Consider the following 20,076-nt stretch of genomic DNA (forward strand, 5'->3'; position numbering starts at 1 on the left):
TTCACTGAGAGACCCATCTCAATGAAGGAGGAAAAGTGATAGAGGAAGATTCCTGATATCAGCCATTGTTACACACACACATACACACACACACACACACACACACACACACACACACACTATGGCTAGATGGCTCAGTGGTTGAAGGTACTTGCCACCAAGGCTGACGACCTGAGTTTCATACCAAGAACCATCTGGCAGAAGGAGAGAATCAAGTGCAAGTCGTCCTCTTACCTCCACATCCCACTCCGCATACAAACTTTTTTTTAAAAGAACCTGAGTAACTTGTATTTTGCAGTTAAGAAATACTCGGAACCAGTTACCCGTCAGGCTCCAAACAATTTCAGTCTCACACAACTCTCCTGACATCATCACCAAACTGTTTACCACTGGTGCTAGCAAAATCTACCGAAAAAAAAAAAAATCCTGCCTTCTACCCCAGAAAGTAACAACACAAGTCTTACAAAAGCAAAGTGGGAATTAAACCAGTATTAAGGGTCAATGAGGAATAAAGTGACAGAGAGATGTGATTTGGAATATTTTTAAAACACTGATCTGCATCAAATGATGCACTGACCATTTTGCCTGTTGTCCAGGTTAATGTACACTTCTGTAAAATGCAATGAAATCTGCCTTGCTTTTCCTATTTGAAGTTTCTTAAAATTCTTACAAGTGAAGGTCCTGTTACACACAATTCCAAAACAAATACATGAAAGGCTACCTGGAGAACCATAACAACAGAGAAATGTGGCCCTCCATGTCATTTGCCGACTTGAGCCAGACCGAGAACGCCTCGAAAGAATGGGAAAGTAGGTCCCCTTGAGGGAGGACCAGGAAAAAAAGTTTTCCTTCTCCAAAGTACTGCCCCGAAGTACAATGTATGTTCTTTTTACCAGTATAACTGTTCATTGGCGTAAAGGAAATAAGAAAGCTTGTGGGGGGCACTACATAATGGCTCTGGAATGGTATTGATTCAGGGTGACTCCAGAGAGAATTATGACTCTTTGGTTCAAGTGTGGGCTTATGGAGTCAGATGATCGATAAGTTTTAGCTGAAATCTGATTCACAGTTGGCCTGGTGGGTCCCTGAACTCGTCCTGTGGTTTATTTTCCCAGTCTCAGGATGTAAAATTTGGATAGTTAGACTTAAGAATTGGCAGAATCCCCATATTGACTCTCTGATCTGTGGAGTGAGAATTATTCTTGTTAGAGAGGACAACCACTAGAGTTGCTCTACCAGAGAAAACAATGAACCCAAATCAGCTTCACTTCTCTAGAAGTATTACAGAAAACAGCATATTCAAAATATGCATGGGCGGTTGTTCCCATCCCATACTCCTATAATTCTGAATTTAAGCCTGTGCAGAAGACAATGTTTCATGGACAATGACAGTTCAAAAATGTAATCAAGTATTAACTCCAATTGCCACTGTTACACTAGATGTGGTTTCCTTCTGAACAGACTGCCATGTTTGCTGAGACCTAGTATGCAGCTGTTGATTTCACATGTGCTTCCATAAGGACCAGTAGGTATTTTGCTTTCAACTGGCAAGGACAGCGGAACACCTTTACAGTTCTATCCCATACCTATATATATATATATATATATATATATATATATATCAATTCTCCAGTCCTGTGTCAACACTTGGTTCACAGGAATCTTGACCACTTTTTTCTTCCATAAGGTTTCATAACAGACCATTAAATCAATGACATTTCATGCTGATTGAACCAAATGTAACAGCCACTATGGACTCATTTCATATCACAGGATGGGAAATAAATCAGCCTAAAAATCAAGAGCCTTCTTCTACATCAGTGAAATTTCTAGCAGTTCAGTGGTGTCAACATGTTGAGGTAATTTTTATAAGGTAAAATATTAAGTGTCTATGCTTGGCCTTTCCTACCAAGAAAGAAGCATGGTGCACAGTGAGCCTATTGGATTCTGGAAGCAAAAAAAAAAAAAAAAAAAAAAAAAACTCCCCACTTGGCTTAGTTACTCTGGTCCAGAACAAATGACTTGGAAAGATACCACTTCTGAGAAAACAGTTCTTCAACAGATCCAGACTCTTGTGCAGGCTGCTTTGCCTCTTAGGCCCTAAGACAGAGCTTCCCAATGGTATTTACTGTGGAAGTGGGAAACAAAAGTGCTGTTTGGAGCCTCTGACAGGCCTCGATAGCTGAATTACAATAGGGAATCTGGTGATTCTGAATCAAGACCCTGCTGCTATTGTCTAAAGATAACTATTTTCTGTTTGAGAGACAGCTTTTAGCTTGTATTTGGGCTTTAGTGGAAACTGAACACCTGACAATGGGCTGCTAAGTTACCATGCCAACTGAGCTTCCCATCATAAGCTGAGTATTTTCTGATCCAACAAGCCAAGAAGCTAGATGTGCAGACCAGCAAGCCAGTATCAAATGGGAGTGGCACATACACACTCAGGCAAGTGCAGGTACTGAAGGCACAAGCAAGCTCATGAGGAAGCTACCCAGCTGCTTGTGAGTCCTGTTCCCACTATTGTCCCTTCTGTCCCTAAGCATGCATCTATTACCGCATAGACTGTGCTCTATGGTCAGACAACTGAGTTGAAGAAGACCAAGGAGTGGTTTACAGATGGTCCTGCATGCTATGCACACACCAGCCAGAAGTGGACAGTTGCAGCATCACAGTCCTTAGCTAGAATAGGCCTGAAGGATAATGGTGAAGGGAAAGTTCCACAGTGGGTGGATATTTGGGCAATGCACATAGGCTTTTTTGTCTTTCAATGTGCATGAAGATGAGGAGCTCTCCAGGAGGGCCCGGGCCTTCAACACCAGACTGAGACTGACCACCGAGACATTCACCCTCACGAACTGAGCAGCTCTCATATTCTTAAATACACTTGTACAGACAGACTGTGTAAGCAAATAGAAAATTTTCCCTTTTCAATACACAACCATTATGTCAGTTCAGTGTCTCTAGAAAGTCTGACTAATATGTAGACTGTTATTATTTAACTTCAGGAGATACTATCTTAAAAGCAGAGACAAGGCCCAAAAGAAGTCTTCACTGATTTTTTATGAATATTGATTTCAGTTTGTAAATAGAATGCTGTCAAATTCAGAAGATAGATAAATGTTATTTGAATCTTGGGTGTTTGAAAATGCTAATTCAGAAAGCAAAAGAGTGATTAGGTCTTTGAAGGATAAAGGATGAATGGATCCAAAATACAGCTGATATTGGCCTCATGATTATAATGCTGCTATGATAGGAGAAGTGATTTCTAGAAATTTTAAGAAAAATCAAAATGTAAGAATTTTTAATGATGTAAACAAGGTCATTTGAAAAGAGACTGTAGGGAAAATGTTCCTGGAACAATGCTTATTTTTTCTAGAGATAATCCAAATAGAAGCCTCAAGCCTGCCTCCTGGAGTATGCAGAAGGTGTGGCAAAGGTTGGCATTGAACTAATGAGTGCAGATCAACAAGGGACGGGCAGGGTAACTCTTTGCCATTGGGAAACGCCCTAAGGGAGCTAGTACAGGTCCCAATATCAAATTTGGCTCAATCATTATCTGTCAGCATTGGAAAAACTTAATCCACAGGGCAATTAAAAATACATGTTGTTAAAAAAAAAAAACACACTTCTATGGATATGACCAAAGAGAGAATAACGTCTATAGGTACAACAAAAGGTTCAGGGGAGATCAGAAAACAAGTACTTTGGTAAATTGGTATAAATTATCAAAGACAAAAGCTAAAAATACATGTAAATGGCATTGAAATTTCAGGTTTGGTAGCCACAGATACAAATGTAACAATAATTTCACCAAAATGTTGGCATCCAGATTGGCAGATTCTGTAATTACACATTTGCTACCATTATGGGGATATCAGTACAAATTAAGGCTGATAATGCTCCAGCATATGTCTCTAGTAAAATGAAACAGTTTTTGCATATTACAATATAAAGCATATTACAGGTATACTATACAATCATATAAAACAATCAGTTATAGAAAGATTTAATCATACTTTAAGAGATATGCTTAATAAACAGAAAGAGTTAATAAAGACCCTCAGAGACTTTACACTTAAAAACTTTAAATTTTTGAATGCCAATGAGAATAGAATAACAGCTGTAAAAAGACACTGAATAATGGAAAAAGACTGCTGAATTGAATCATCCCCTACACTTCAAAGATGTGCTGACCTCAGAATAAAAACTATGCTATGTGTTACATTGGGGAAGAAGTTTTGCATTTGTTTCTATAGGAGTTATGGGAAAGCAAAAATTACAATAGAAGTTATGGGATATCATCAAATTGATAAACATTAGATTCAAATGAGAGAGACCTCTCTATTAGGTTCATTATATTATAGTTCATTAGGTTCATATTATAGTACATTAGGTTCATATTATAGTTCATTCAAACTGTCAAAAAGGGAAATCCCCCAGAGTTAATGTTGGGGAAGGGTCTTGTTTTTGTCTTCCCAGAAGAATGAAAGAATCCAACTAAGGAATCTGGAGACCACCAAACAAATGAGACATCTGAAGAAGAAGGACGAGTCATCCTGAGAAAATGCCCCAAGAAAAAAGGCAAACTGACCTACTGGTATAGCACACATCCAATAGGATAAAATCTCATAAATCTTCCAAAATGTTTGTCTCTGCTGTAATCTACAGACATATAAGGCAAATAGCCTTTTTGTAGTCTCAGTTAAATTAAAAATTGAAGTTGGCTTTGGAGTTATAGCATGGCTCTCTCCTTCTCTTGTATGCTTGTTTAAAAAATTAGCTGGGCGGTGGTGGCGCACGCCTTTAATCCCAGCACTCGGGAGGCAGAGGCAGGTGGATCTCTGGGAGTTCGAGGCCAGCCTGGTCTACAAGAGCTAGTTCCAGGATGGGCACTAAAGCTACAGAGAAACCCTGTCTCGAAAAAACAAAACAAAAAAAAAAGGAAAATACAAAATCTCTGTCTCAGAAGAGTAAACCCATTTGGGACAGAAGAAAAAACAAAATTAGGGACTATTCTACTGTCACTATCTCATAATCCTTTGGTTTAATTTTGACTCTTTAAAATTTTTCTTAATGTATAAATATTATCTCAAATTTTATAATATATATATACACCTTCTGTCATTATATTAATGGTCATATAGAGTACTAACTGATTCTAGAAATGGGCTTAATTTAGTTTCCTGTATGTGATTTCAGGTTTGAGTCTGAAGCAGGTAACTAGGAACTAAGTTTGTGTACTCTGGATGTATTTAATAGATGGTGGTCCTTTAACATCTCCAATATCTGTTGCATATGACATTTAAAATGTTTAAATTTCCTGCAGTGAACCATGACCATTCCTAACAGTGACCAAAGGATGTTGGGGCCCCACAATGATGAATCTACCTGGATTGTGGTGATGCTACTAAGCTGACAAGCAAGATCCAAAGGTCAGCTTTAAACTACAAACTGCTCAGGACAACTTCAAAGCAATTAGCTAATATGGCCCAGCTTCACAGACTATGCCAGTGAAAACTTAAAATAAGCTTTGCAGTCTCTCATCACACTGAGAATGGATAAAAGCTAGCATTCCCAGAACTTGATCTTAATCTCAATTTTTTCAAGGTCCCCTAAAGATGCCATCTCTCTCCCAACAACAGGAAGTAATTTTAAGAACATGACACATTCCCAGGAGGGAAGGGGGTGATATTATGTCTTTCAATAGATGTTTGTTATTCGTTAAGAGAGTTGGTCACAAGTTGTTATTGGTCATGGTCAGGAAGAAAACTAAGCAAAAATAAATTCAGGGATATCATTCTGAAAAGATAATGGGGGATATAGAAATTATAGGACAAAAGGGTTGACTATTGAATCTACTTTCAAAACTAAAGGCAACTACTGGTCTCAAATATTTTACACTGCTATGGATTTTTATATACTGATACAAATTTAAGGTTACTTTTGTTATACTATGTGCTTCTATTTCTTGTTTAAGGAATTGTACCTATGCAGCTCATTTAAAAATTAATGCAAGGTACTAGTCCTTGAAAGCTATTTAGGATAACAAACAAATACAGGTTAGTAGTTAGTTATCTATAACAACCAAACGTATAGTCATGTTAGGTATATTTTCAAGGTCAATCATAGACATATTTTAACTGGATAGATAATCTTCAAACACTTCAGATACATATAGAATATGGCATTTTAATGTTTTGAAACACAGGGGTTTTCATGACAGTGAGACATGTCTGCTCCTGGCAGTACCAATTTACTCCAAAAGAGGATGATGGGCATTAAAAAACTTCCATATGAAATTTGCTTTTATTTGTGGCAAAGTTAGCCACTGGCCGAAGAAACTGCCCTTGCCTTGACTGCTGATAGTATGCTGTCCAAATTGGACAGGTATGACACAAAAGAAGACAACTGCTGAGCTTTGCCAAGACAGGGTAGAATAGTCCTTCAAAATTCCTGCTTCACAGAAAGTTTGTTAGATGTTTTAGACCCATAGGCTGAAGATGGATGGCCCAATGTTGCAGAGGAACTTATTTTTTTTTTTTAGTTTTGGAAGTTACTTGCTCTGTACTTCCTGTTTTCTCAGGTAATATATCCTTCTTGAATCTCTGATGGGATTGAAGATTAGTTCATTATAGTTACAATTTTCCTTAGTTATGATAGAAAGTAAATCATGTACACAACTTTGAACTCACCAAGATAGGAGAGATAATAGAGCATTTTCTCTGAATTTGCCCAATACAAATGAAATGAATATTGTGAATGTATTTCTTACTTGATAATTGTTCTTACTATCTATAGTTTTTCTATGTTAAAGTTAAAGCCTTTCCTTTTATTTAGATAAAAAGGGGGAAATAGTATGGGAGAATTGCTTGTACAGTCATTCCATTATGGCAATAAAGCCATTTTGAATCAAAGGACAGAGTGAGTGACTGGCTGACCAGGATGAGCCTTAGAGTTCCTAAAGGACTGAGGAGGTCTGCTAGAGAGGATAGGAAGAGAGAAGGGAGGGTTTCCAGGACTTTGGGGGAAGTAGTTCAAGAAAAATATTGTGAGAGGGTCAGGCAATCAACTCTCTGATGTCCTTGGATTTATCAGGTATTTATCTCAATTTCTGACTCCTGAGTTTTCATTATACTGAAACAATTTAGATATTCGTTACAATCTGCTACCTTTTTTTTTATGACTGTGGCTGTAAGTGATGTGTTTTGTATAAAGCATTTTATCTCTTGATTTTCATTCCCTTTGTATTTTCACAATATCTCCGTGAAGCAAGCTTTGTAGTGTTTTTTAGTAATACAAACATATATTGAGAATTGCTGAATAGTTTTCCAAAGCCAAGAAGTAAAAAAGGCACACTTAGAGTAATGACTGATCTTACTCCAATCATCTGTGCTTTACCCATGGGCAAATGCATCTCTCCTTGGAAGCTAGATGGTGAGGCAAGAACTTAAAAGTAAATAAACCAGTCTACCTCACTTTTCCTTTTTAAATACTATTGTACTGGTGAAAATTTTTCTTTGATTAAAGCCATCTTTAATCACAACTAAAGGAGCATTTATCCTGTTTTTATTACATAGCCAGCAATATACAAATAAATTTAAAAATATATCTTTTGTAGAATAATATTCTGTAGAATTGTCTTTAATGACAAAACACTGAAACATAAATTAGATATTTGTATTTTATCCCAAGATTTAGCAAACACAACTATTTAGTCAATAGGCTTAGCACAAGATTAAACTTGAATTGGTCAGTATACACAGATCATCCTATGTGATGATACATTAAGATGGTGGGTCTCCTTGCTGCGACTCCAGATTACAGTCAACATCCCTGGCATACCCACAATTTGTAAATGGGAATTTGGAAGATGGAGAAAACAACTGAGCTGGATTCCACAGGGAGGCCAAAGTCTGAGAGAGAGAAGGCAGCAGGGAGAGGAAATAAGAAAACAATTGGAATCACCAGGAATTTACCAGAAGCATATTTTAGAGAAAGAAATGATCATGAGAATATAATCTTCTTTCAATAAAATCCTCAGAAATCTGGCAAGGGTATTACTCTCCCGGGGCAAAGTTTTGTTTTTCAATAATTTGACAGAAAGAAGAAAGGCAGGAAGCTGAAGATTTAAGGTTGCATCTCCAAAACTCTATCAAAATGTAATTCAGGAAATTATGCTAAAACAGGAGAACAAATATATTCTCAACCCCATGGCTGAAAAGAAACAAGGAACAAATAACTGTCCACACTCTATGAAGAGTGTTTTTCAAAATAAAATAACATAGTTATGGAACCTGAAAATTCACTTTCTGCCTCAAAATTTTGATTTATTCATCACAGAGATGAAACAAAAATAACTTTAAAATTTTACTTTACCTACTATCTTTGCAATTTCCAAAGAAAATTTGCTATATACTTTACATACAATAAATCATATCTCTTTGGATCCAAGTCAATCTTCTCTACTACACCTAACCCACCTATACATGTAGAAGAAATATTCTACTCTTAGTCCAAAAGAATTCACCAAGACACACAGAAATATTTTAACATTGATTTTCCCTTGTATTTACATTTATCTAGGCCTGACTGATAAGCACATTCTTTCTTATATACTACTAGATAAAGAAGTGAGGAGAAGTAAAGGAATGAGGAGGAGGGTGAAGAGAAGAGAAGAAAGAAAAGAAAAGAGAGGGGGAATGAATTATAGATCAGTAGCAAGACACTAGGCAAGGAAATTTGAATCGAGATTCATTTGAAACACTGAGGTGCTCACCATTAACCATATGGACTATAAGAAGACACTAACGGTGGCAGGCTGAACAGGGAAACAACATGATAAAGAAAATTGTGTCTGCATCTGAAGAGTTAAGTGAAGCTTCCATCAAAGCATTCAGGACTCTACTGCAGTTCTCTGGGTAAGAAATGAAGGTCATGGATGTGAGGTAAAGGAGACCGTCAAATATATGTCAGTGCAGTGAAAAGAAAATTAACATTCAGGAATGAAGTGAACAACAGTATTATATGCAAAGAATATAAGGACAAGGACTTGGAAGATGGCTCAGCTGCCAACGTGTTTGCTGAGCCAGCAGGAGGACCTGAGTTCAGATCTACATCAAAGGCTGGGAGGGAAGGCAAGCACCTACAATCCTAGCACTGGGAAGGTAGAACAGAGAATCTCTGGGCTTGCTGTCCAATTAGTATTGCCAAATTAGTGAGGTCCAGGGTGAGGGAACAGCCCTATCTCAAGAAAGAAGGTGGAGAACAAAAGAGGACAATGTCTGGCATCAAGCTCTTGACTTCACATACACTCATGCATTCACGTTCCTACACATACACACATGATATACATACTCACACACCCACTTCATCGAAATAAAAAAGAAAGACATCAAAGATCAACGGAGTTCACATATTCAAGAAGAAAGGGAAGAGGTTGCAGTGACAATTGGAGAGAGACAAGCTGGCAGCATCCTAGAATGCAGTGCATATTGACTAAGAATCCAAGGGATCCTTGTGAAAAAGCAAATACACTCTGACTCTAGTTTCTCTGACCTAACCCAAGCACATCAGACGTGAGCTCTTGAGATTCACCCAAATCAAAATGAACTCAAACCAGGGTTACCCGACAAGTAAAGAGGGCAAAGTTGTCGCTAACAATAGCAATAGCTGTGAAATAGGAGGAAAAGCCCCAGACACTTCAGATAAAGAACTGTACCACGCTAGGCAGCAACTAGCATATATTTATTTACCTCTGCTATGGAACTCAGTGTTTCACAAAACAGGCATTTAATAAATCTTTGCAGATTCCTTTGTCAAATGAAAATTCATGCCCAAATGTTTTCAAGCATTCTTATGAGGCAATAAATGTAAAAGTAGATTTTATTCATGGTAAATACTGGATGTTTTCACTAGAAAAATGCTTCTTTATGAACTCAAATTTGAATAACGAAATTAGTAATTGCACAATTCATGTTCAAATATGTGATGTTTGGAAAACTACTCGGGAAGAAGACAGCTTCTCTAGCTGGAGCGTCTGCTGCCCACTAGAAAAGGATGCACGCATTGGAAATCAGAAAAATGCAACTGACTGTGAAAGGCTCTCCTGTGCTGAGCTCTCTCAGAGAAGACATCAGGAGTAAAAATCCACCCCAAACCAGACATTAATAAGTGTGACAGTTAAATTATACCAAAGTGCAGATCATATGTCACACTGAACTACATAGTTCCCACATATTACTTATGATTTTCTCTGATCTTTGCTTCCAGTATCATCCCCATTTTATACAGGAAAAGACTAAAGATTAAAAGACTGGGGTTTTTTTGTTGTTTAAAACAGCCTACCTGAGCTAATAGAAGATCACCAACTCCAGCCTGACGGTAGGGGAACCAGGGTAGGACCAAACAAGGCCCCTCTGAATGTGGGTGACAGTAGTATGGCTGGGGCACCGTGGGGACCACTGGCAGTGAGACCAGGATTTATCCCTACTGCTTGTACTGGCTTTTTGGAACCCATTCTCTTTAGAGGGATTCCTTGCTCATCCTAGAAATAGGGAGAGGACCTTGATTTTGCCTCAAAGTGATGTGCTAGACTTTGTTGACTTCCCTCAAGAAGCCTTACCCACTCTCTCTCTCTCAGGAGTGGATGGGGAGTGGGGTAGGGGGGAAAGTGGAGGGAGCAGGAGGAAGGGAGGGAGTGGGAACTGGGATTGGTATGTAAAATGAGAAAATGTCATTAAATAATTGGTTCTGTGTACCTGAATTATGCAATGGTTGTATGGATCCATACATGGGATAAACCTATACATACATAATACACTTAAAAGTGAAGGTTAAAATGGTGGAATCTAAACTCTAGATGGCAGCAGTATATAAGTATCAATTTCCTAGGCCATGGTGTACCTCACTTGGTAAAGTGTTTACTAAATACTCAAGGGCTGAATATGATTCTCAGTACTATAAGAAATATCACTATGAGATTTTCCTATCAGATACTATAGAACTTGTGTCTGTGGTGATATCTTGTTTGTACAAATAAAGCTTGCCTAAAGATCAGAGGACAAAGTTAGCCACAAGTAACCATAGAGGTCTAAAAGTCTGTACAGACAGACAGGAAGTGATATGCCTAAATGGTGAGAGGAAGTGATAAGGCGGGAGGAAAAAGGAACTCAGTCTCCTTTTTGGGCTGGGAAGAGGTAAGGTGGCTGTGGTTTTGCTCCTTTGACTCTGATCTCTCAGCATTTTCCCCAATATCTGACCCTAGGTTTTTATTATTAAGACCTATTAGACCAATTGCTACATATTGGTACCCAACTTAAAGGCAGGAATTCACACACACACAAAAGGCACTAGACTGTTGCTTTGCAGCCACCAACGCAGACAAGAGCTCCACATAGGGCTCCTGCCCTGCCCTGCTCGGCTTTCTTTCTTTTTTTTTCCCCCAAGCTTCTGAGCAAGTTTGGATTTTCCTGTTGTAACCTCTTTGAAAGAGTCTCCAGCTGCCATCCAAACTCCAGAAGCACCTGGGCTCCAAATGCCACAGGACTTATCTGCCCTAGACTCAGCTGTCTCTGCCTTCAGGCAGCCCCCGCCACATGTACTTTTTCTACATATGTGTTTTTCAGACAGCCTTTTCTCTCTCTCTCTCTCTCTCTCTCTCTCTCTCTCTCTCTCTCTCTCTCTCTCTCTCTNCTCTCTCTCTCTCTCTCTCTCTCTCTCTCTCTCTCTCTCTCTCTCCTTCTCCTCCTCTCTCCCTTCCTGCCTCCCTCCCTCCATCCCCACTCCCTCTCCTCCGGCTGCTACTCACAGCTCACAGCTACATGGCTAGTAGTCACAGCTGTCCTCAGTCAAGCTGTTCACTGCCTGTATTCTCAGCTCAGACATGTGCTGGGTGATAATCTTTTTGTACACTGTAAACATTTGTCTCTCATGTTGGTTTTAAAAAACCCTGATTGGCCAGTAGCCAGGCAGGAAGTACAGGTGGGCAACCAGACTAAGAAAATTCTGGGAAGAGGAAAGGCAGAGATGCAGTCACCAGTCAGGCACAGAGGAAGCAAGATGAGAATGCCTCACTGAGTGAGATACTAAGCCGCATGGCTAAATATAGACAAGAATTATGGGTTGATTTAAGTTGTAAGGGTAGTTAATATTAACCCTGAACTAATAGGCCAAAAATATGTAAGTAACATTAAGCCTCAAGAGTGGTTATTTTATAAGTGGCTTCAGGACCAGTAGGACAGAGAATATTTGTAGCAATAGACATGCTATGTCTCATAGTACACTGACATTGTTGGCAGATTTGATAAGACAATTGGGATTTCTTAAAGGAAGAGATTAGTTAAAAAAGAGTTCGTTCCCACATTTAAAAAAAATGGGAAACACTATGGAAGGATTTAGGTTTCTATATGATAATGCACTGGACAGTTTGAAAATTGAACAAATAAATGAAAAGACAACTAACTTAGATGGGACTTACGTAATATCAATTATAAACATTGTTTTATCACTTTTTCTTTCCTTCCTTCCTTCTCTCCTTCCTTCCTTCATTTCTTTCTTTTTTAGTTTTGATTTTTTGAAACAGGGAGTCTCTGTGTAGCTTTTGCTGTCCTAGAACTAGCTCTTGTAAACCAAGCTGGCCTCCCAAGTGATGGGATTAAAGGTATGTGCTACCACTGCCCAGCTCCAGATTTATTTTTAACAACAAATACAAGAGAATTCCAAGACCTGAAGTTTCTCTGTTGTTCAAAAAAAAAAAAGTAATTGCACAACCCATACAGGTTTGTCCATCAACCATTTTAAAGGTAGGGCTGTTGGTGCCTCTGAAAGATCAGCAGCTGTTTTGCCCTATTCTTGAGCAACCTGAATGTTCAGTGACCGTTCTTTATAATACCTTCTAACATTTTCCCCCCAAACAAACGTTAATATATGGTTTATTTCTGAGATTGGAAGAATGTTAATCTGAGTATTTCATTGCTGTAACAAATCATGTCCCTACAAATTCCTTGCTATGTTTTTATAAGATTAAAACATATTTTTAAAGTTTTTATCAATATATTAATAGTCATATAGAATACTAACTAATTCTAGAAAAAAAGTTTCATCTAGCTTCCTGTACATAATTTTAGGGTTGAGTCTTTACCAGGTAACTAGGAATTAAGTTTCTGTACTCTGAATGTACATAACAAATATTGATCCTTTACCCTCTCTGAGATCTGCTCCTCATGACATTTAAAATGTTTAAGTGTTCTACAGTGAACCAAGACCATGCCTAACAGTGACATCTGAAGTCTCCAAAAGGAGGATAGCTTATTTCTATCAGGGGGAAGCAGAACATGTGGGACTTGGAAGGTCAAGTTGGAGGAAGGACAGAGAAGGAGAGCAAGGGAAGACATATCATGCTAGAGAGAGTCATTTTGGGGTTAGTAAGAAACCTGGAACTAGGGAAATTCCCAGGAATCCACAAGGATGATTCCAGCTAAGATTCTATGCAATAGTAGAGAGGATGCCTTAACTGTCCTTCCCCTGTGAGCAGACTGATGACTATCTTAATTGTCATCATAGGATCTTTGTCCAGTAACTGATGGAAACAGATGCAGAGATCCACATCTAAGCACTGGGTGGAACTATTAGAGTCCAGTCAAAGAGATGGAGGAGCGATAATATGAGCAAAAGAGTCAAGAATATAATGGGTCTGACTGTCCCTCACTAGTGGGAGCTGACACAAGCTAGTGGGAGCTCACTGACTCTGGACTGACAGTTAGGAACCCACATAGGACCAAACTAGGTCCTCTGAATGTGGGTGACAGCTGTGTGTGGCATGGGCAGTTTGTAGGGCCACTAGCTGTGGAACCAGTATTTATCCCTAGTGTATGAACTAGCTATTTGGAGTCTGTTTTCTGTGAAGGAATAACTTGTTCAGCATAGATACAGGGAGGAGGGCCCTGGTCCTGCCTCAAGTTATGTGACAGACTGTTGACTCTCCATGGGAGGCCTCACCCTCTCTGAGGAATAAATGGGGAGTGGGGGAGGTGGGAGAGTGAAAAGAGTAGAGAAAGAGGGAACTGAGATTGTAAAATTTTAAAGTAAAATAAATGTAAAAGAAAATTTTAAAGGAGGATGGGGCCCTACAACCACAATTCCACCAGGACTATGATAACACCACTAAGCTGAAAAAATCACCTTTTTCAGATTGGCTTTGGACTACAAATGGCTTAGGAGAATGTCAAGCAGGCTAGCTGAGATGATCCAGCTTTACAGAATGCTCTAGCCAGGACTTGAGAAAAGCCGTGCACTTTGAGATTACTCCGAGACTTGGCTGAACAACAAATGATACAGCTGCTTCTCCTAAGACTTGACAATTAACCCAAATTTTTCTTTTCAGGATCCCCTAAAGAAGTTGCCACTCCCAAAAAGCAAGAAGTAAATATAAGAATTCAATGCCCACATTCCCAAAAGGTGGGGTGGGTGATTTTTGGTTGTTCAATGGGTTATGGATATTTGTCATTGTTTAGGGGGGTTGGTTACAAGTTGTTATTGGCTGCAGTCAGGGAAAAAGTTGAACAAAGGAGATTAGATTCAGAGTTCTTGTTTCGAAAAAGGGAGGATATAGATATAGGATATAAGGGTAGATTATTGAATCTACTCTGAAAAGAAATGAAGAGGGAATATAAAATGGGATTAAAAAGTACATCACTGATTCTACTTTTAAACTAAAATAGCAACTACTAGTTTTAAATATTATACATTGGCTTGGATTTTTGTATATTGATATAAAGAAGAGATTACTTTTGTTAGAATATAGTGTACATACATTTCTAATCTTGTTCAAGGTATGGTACCTACACAAGTCATTTAACAATGTGTTGAAAATTTCTAGCACTTGAAAGTTATTACCAACTATTTAAGATAATAAAGAAATGCAGGTTAGCAATTATTACCTATTACAATTGAACTTGTAGTCATATTAGGTATGTTTTCAAGGTCAAACAGATATTTTAGATAGGTCATCTTCAAACACTTCAGAGATCTACAGAATAAGGCATTTAAGATCTTTTAATAACCTAGGTACCTTTTTTTATGACAATGAGACATGTCTGCAGCACCAAACTACTACAGAGAAGATGATGGGCATTAAAGTAACTCCACATGGACTTTATGCTCTTTGTGGCAAAGGTTAGTCACTGGGTAAGAAAGTACTGTTGCCTCGACTGCTAACAGTATGCTGTACAAATTGGACAGGCAGGACACAAAGAAAGGACTGTCAAACTTTGCCAAGACAAGGTAGGACAGCCCTTCATAATATTCTGCTTCACAAAATAGTCTGTCAGATATGCTAGCCCTATAGGCCAAAGATTAATGCCCCAGTGCTGCTAGGGACCTTGTATGACTGTCTGGGCAGGCAGCTGTTTCTGTCATTTCTCATATTTTTTGGAAGTCACTTGCTTGTACTTCCTGCTTACTCAGGTAAAAATTATTTTCTTCTTGGGTCTCTGATGGAGTTGAAGACATTATAGTTATAGTTTTCCTTGTTACCAGATTAAAAAAATTCAATAAAGAAATGTAAAGTGTATAAGATTGAGACACATAAAAAGATAGTTTTGGTAAATCAAGTTAGACTAGAAAGTGAATTAGGTACAATTTGTGGACTCACCAAGATAGGATAGATATGGAATTGTCTCTCAACTTGTCGATTGTTAGTGGACTAGACATTATTGATGTTTTCATTGCCTGTATATATTGTATAGAGTTACTGTGTATACTTATTGAACATACTTTTTCTTATATTAGTTACAACCTTTTTTAATTTTTAGACAATAAAGGGGGAACGTGGTGATATCTTGTTTGTACAAATAAAACTTTCCTGATAATCAGAGGTTGGAGCTAACTATTCGCTAACAATAGATGTCTACATAGATAGACAAGAAGTGATATGACTGAGCAGATAGAGGAAGTGATAAAGCAGGAGGAAATAGGAACTCAGTCTCTTTCAGCAGGGAAGTTGAGAGCTAAGGTGAACATAGTTTTGCTCCTTCTTCTCTCTGATCTCTCAGTATTTTTCCCAATATCTAACTCTGGGTTTTTGGGGTTTTTTTCTTTTTTTTTTTTTTCTTTTTTTGTTTTTTGTTTTTCGAGACAGGTTTCTCTGTGGTTTTGGAGCCTGTCCTGGAACTAGCTCTTGTAGACCAGGCTGGTCTCGAACTCACAGAGATCCGCCTACTTCTGCCACCCAGTGCAGGGATTAAAGGCATGCGCCACCACCGCCCGGCTTGGGTTTTGTTATTAAGATCTATTAGAATTCATGCTAAATGTGTTTAGGACAAGGAATTAAAATCTTATTTTCCCCAAAGTGTAAGATTTTTATACAAATATTTTAATCCTCCGTACCCAGTAAGATTTGGTTACCCAAAGGCCCACTTGCTCTCTTATAGAAATTTGATGCCATGGAATAGTGATCCTGTTCTCCTTAGAGCAGAGACCCTTCTTCTTCCTCCTTCATCTCTGGTCTGCCAATTTTTTTTTTCTGACTAGCCAACTGAACAGACTGTGAGGTCAGTGCCCAGTGAATGGGGAAAAGATACAGTCACCACTTTCCTTAGAATAAAACCAAGATGCCCTTCCTGTCTCAGCGTGTTTGCTCTTCCAAGCACACTCTCTTGATCAAGAGTAAAGTCTTGCCTTGTCCAGACACTTCAATTTAGTGACAGTCTCTTTCTCTGCAACACCAAACATATTTCTATCAATACTGATAAGAAGATATAGGTAACAATTTCCTAGGTCTTATATTATGCTACAGGTTACATGATACTGCCATTGCTGGGACCTTACATAGAACTCTTATTTTTTTCTTTTCTTTCAATTCACTATAATTACTTCAAAATAAAATTTAAAATAAAAAAACAGTCCTAAGTATAAGAACCTGACATGGAACCTACATCTGCCTGACTCTTAACGTGTGCTATTTCTCTGCTAGCTAATATCATACTTATTACAACTTCTTTTATTAAAACATACACATAAGTGCAGCTTCCTAGAAGGAAGAATAAAGAAGAGGCTTATCTCGGGTAACATGTAAAGAATTTCAACAAACACTTGATTGAAAACTTTAAAACATCGACTCCTTCTATTCAGAGCTATAAAGATCAGTTGTTTGAATACGCTAATGTGGTCATGAAAGAACTGGCAGTCAGGCAGAAAGTGACTGCAGAGAAGCCTTGCTACCTTGACTGGAAGCCTGCCTCTTGCTGGTGGTGGCTCTGGAATTTTCTGTCATGTGGCCTTGTATGCCTGAAAGTTAACAGCTGTGCCTCTCTTCTCATACCAGGCCAACAAACTGAACAGCAGAGAGCTGCAAATAGAGCCATTACCTGTACATTTGGTATTTCTTCCCCATCCACCCAGGATCTACCTGATGAGCCAGCTCATGTGAACACAGCCAAATTACAATCATCACAGCCAGAGAGGTAAAAGGGTAAAACAGTTGATTTTTATCTTTAGATTAAGTCATCATAATCATGTACACTAACGCAACATCTTTGAGAAAACTTCACATACAGGGAAAGGCGCGATAAAATGAAGAAGAAGCAAAATAGTGACTTCAGGATGTTTTCATAACAATACTTTGTTTTATGTCAATATAAATTACCCAATAAATATTTTGTTAATTGATTAAATAAATGATTTTTAAAAACCAAAGCCAAACTGCTTCACTGTATCAAGTTCCCAGCACAGAATACACTATTATAGGTACGATAAGTTCAATTCTATAAAGTTCAATTTAACACATATACAATTTGAATATCTCTTTCTTATTAATTTTTTTTAACTTTTATTGATTCTTTGTGGGTTTCACATCATGTTTTCTGACTTTACTTTTCTCCATGTCCCCTTGCATCTGTCCTCTGTCCTTGTAACCCTCCCTCTAAAACGAAACAAAATTTAAAAGAAAAACAAAAACAAGAAAAAGAATCTCATTGTGGAAGCTGTAGTATGGCCCACCGAGTCACACAGTTACGTTTAGTACATTCATTGTCATTTCCAAGGGCCATTGGTCTGGCTCAAGGCTTCTGGCTTCCTCTGGCTCTCTGTTGTTCTGTGTTATGGAGATTGTGCTGTTTTGGATCCATAGGTCCATCCCCTTCACATGTTCTAACAGTCCATAAATAATGTGGACGTTGGGGTGGACTAACTCATAGCCCTGGTTCTGGGTCTGGGTGGAAGTTGAGTTGGTTAACCTACCAGCTTTCGACATCCTCACCACCAGGGTGTGAGCTCTCTGGCCCTGCCTTGGCTAGATCACCCAGTGCAGCCTGCAGCAAGGTGCAAGAACAGCTCTCCCGCTCTCAGGTCCTCAGGCTTACCCACCAGGACCAGCTCTTTTGCCCAGGCTGGTACAGAACCCTCACTCCCAATTGCTGTAGGAGGAATATGAAGGGGATAGGTAGATGTAAGGCTGTCTCACCTGTACCCGTAACAACATGGTCATCTCTAGTGTGCTGCCCAGGTGGGGTGCAGGGCCCACTCTCCTATGTGCTGTAGCTGGTGAGAGGCAGGGCTGATCTCTCACTCTCAGACCTCAGGGCCAGCTCTCTTGCCTGTTGTAGGTAGCAAAGGGCAGAGGGGAGAGGGCATCTTCTCCTTACCTATGCTACCACATGGTAGATGGCAGAGGTGGGGAGGGTCACCTCTCTTTCTCTCACACCCCCAGGATAGGCTCATCTACATCCCTAAGCACAGGGTTAGCTCTAGTATGCTGGAGTACATGCCGGAGCCTTCTTCCCTGGATGTTGAAAACAAGTTCTACCCTGAAGAGCAGGGCCAGCTCTCTTGCTGCAGTATCCAGAGAGGGGCAGGGCCAGCTATCCCAGGGCCAGTGAAGAGCGGAGTTAGCTCACCACAGTGTGTTTCCAATGACCGCTCATGATAACCCAGACCATGTGCATCATCACAGAAACCAATTACAGCAAGACCATGGACCCAGAACTCCTCGGCAGCAGTTCAGGCCCAGACATCACCATGGCCCAGGGTGGCAGCACAGGCCACCCAGATCAGTATGGTCATGGCAGCAGCATATGATCTTCAGACATGGACAATGATTGCGGGTAGCTGACCAGACCCTACTCATCCACACGGCCGCCACTGGTAACAGAAGCTGTAGACATCAACTGCTGTTGTAGGACTATGAACTCAGGCATGGCCCTCAGCAGTAGCCCTGACTTGAATGATTCCATGGCCCCAGATAATGGTGTTGGCCACTCAAACTGACTTCATCCTGGTGACAGAATAGCACACAGATACCACCATGATCACAGGTTGTAGTCTAGACAGTGGGCATCTGTGTGGCCTTTAGTGGCAACATGGGCCAGGGATATCAACACAGACCCCGGCTGTGGCAGGACCACAGACCCAGACACAGGTCTAGACAATAGCCTGGGCCCAGTTGTCTCATAGCCCCATGTGGCAGTGCAGGCCACCCAGGTCTGCATCTCCCCACTGCAGCATAGCCCTTGGACACCAACAATACCCCAGGTGGCAGCCCTGCATATCTCTTAAAAGCACAAAGTCAAGACATTGCTTTGGGAGGTGAAAGAATAAATTAAAAGGGTACCAGTTTGTGCTTCATGGAGAGGAAAAAACACAGTTAATAGAACCCAAGAAACATCATTGTTACTATCAATTTAACAAGGTAAATTCAATGTTATGTTGAATAAGGAAAAAAAAGAAGCAACTAGAATCATTGGCTAAAAATTTCCAAAATAATACTCGAATGTTGGTGGTACATTTACAAAAACCTTTAAATCTTAAATATTTATAATTAAAGTTTATACACTTATAGAAATTCTGGCATAGTTGCTCACTTACTAACCACAGGGATTCCTAACCCGAATTCTGTACCCGTGTTCATGAGATACTTTCCAAGACCCTGGTTTCTCCAAAGGCCCCATAGATCAGAGTAAAACAGCTTGAAACAAAAAATAGAAACAAACAAAACAAACATGGGATCTACATATAAGGAAGATCTGAGCCTGTGAGATGACAGAAAGAGAAAAATCAAACCCCCACAAAAAAAAAAAAAAGGAG

The 20,076-nt window shown here is 39.3% G+C and overlaps 1 protein-coding gene across 1 annotated transcript in view; it reads right to left on the bottom strand.

Moving 5' to 3' along the window:
- Nucleotides 1-20,076, bottom strand: part of LOC126496742 (ADP-ribose glycohydrolase MACROD2-like) — a 93,952-nt gene that overhangs the window by 18,525 nt on the left and 55,351 nt on the right. The window lies entirely within an intron of this gene.

This window comes from Alexandromys fortis, unplaced genomic scaffold (assembly GCF_014885135.2).
Source record: "Alexandromys fortis isolate MF-2015 unplaced genomic scaffold, M_Fortis_MF-2015_v1.1 scaffold_6, whole genome shotgun sequence".
In the NCBI taxonomy this organism is placed as follows: Eukaryota; Metazoa; Chordata; class Mammalia; order Rodentia; family Cricetidae; genus Alexandromys; species Alexandromys fortis.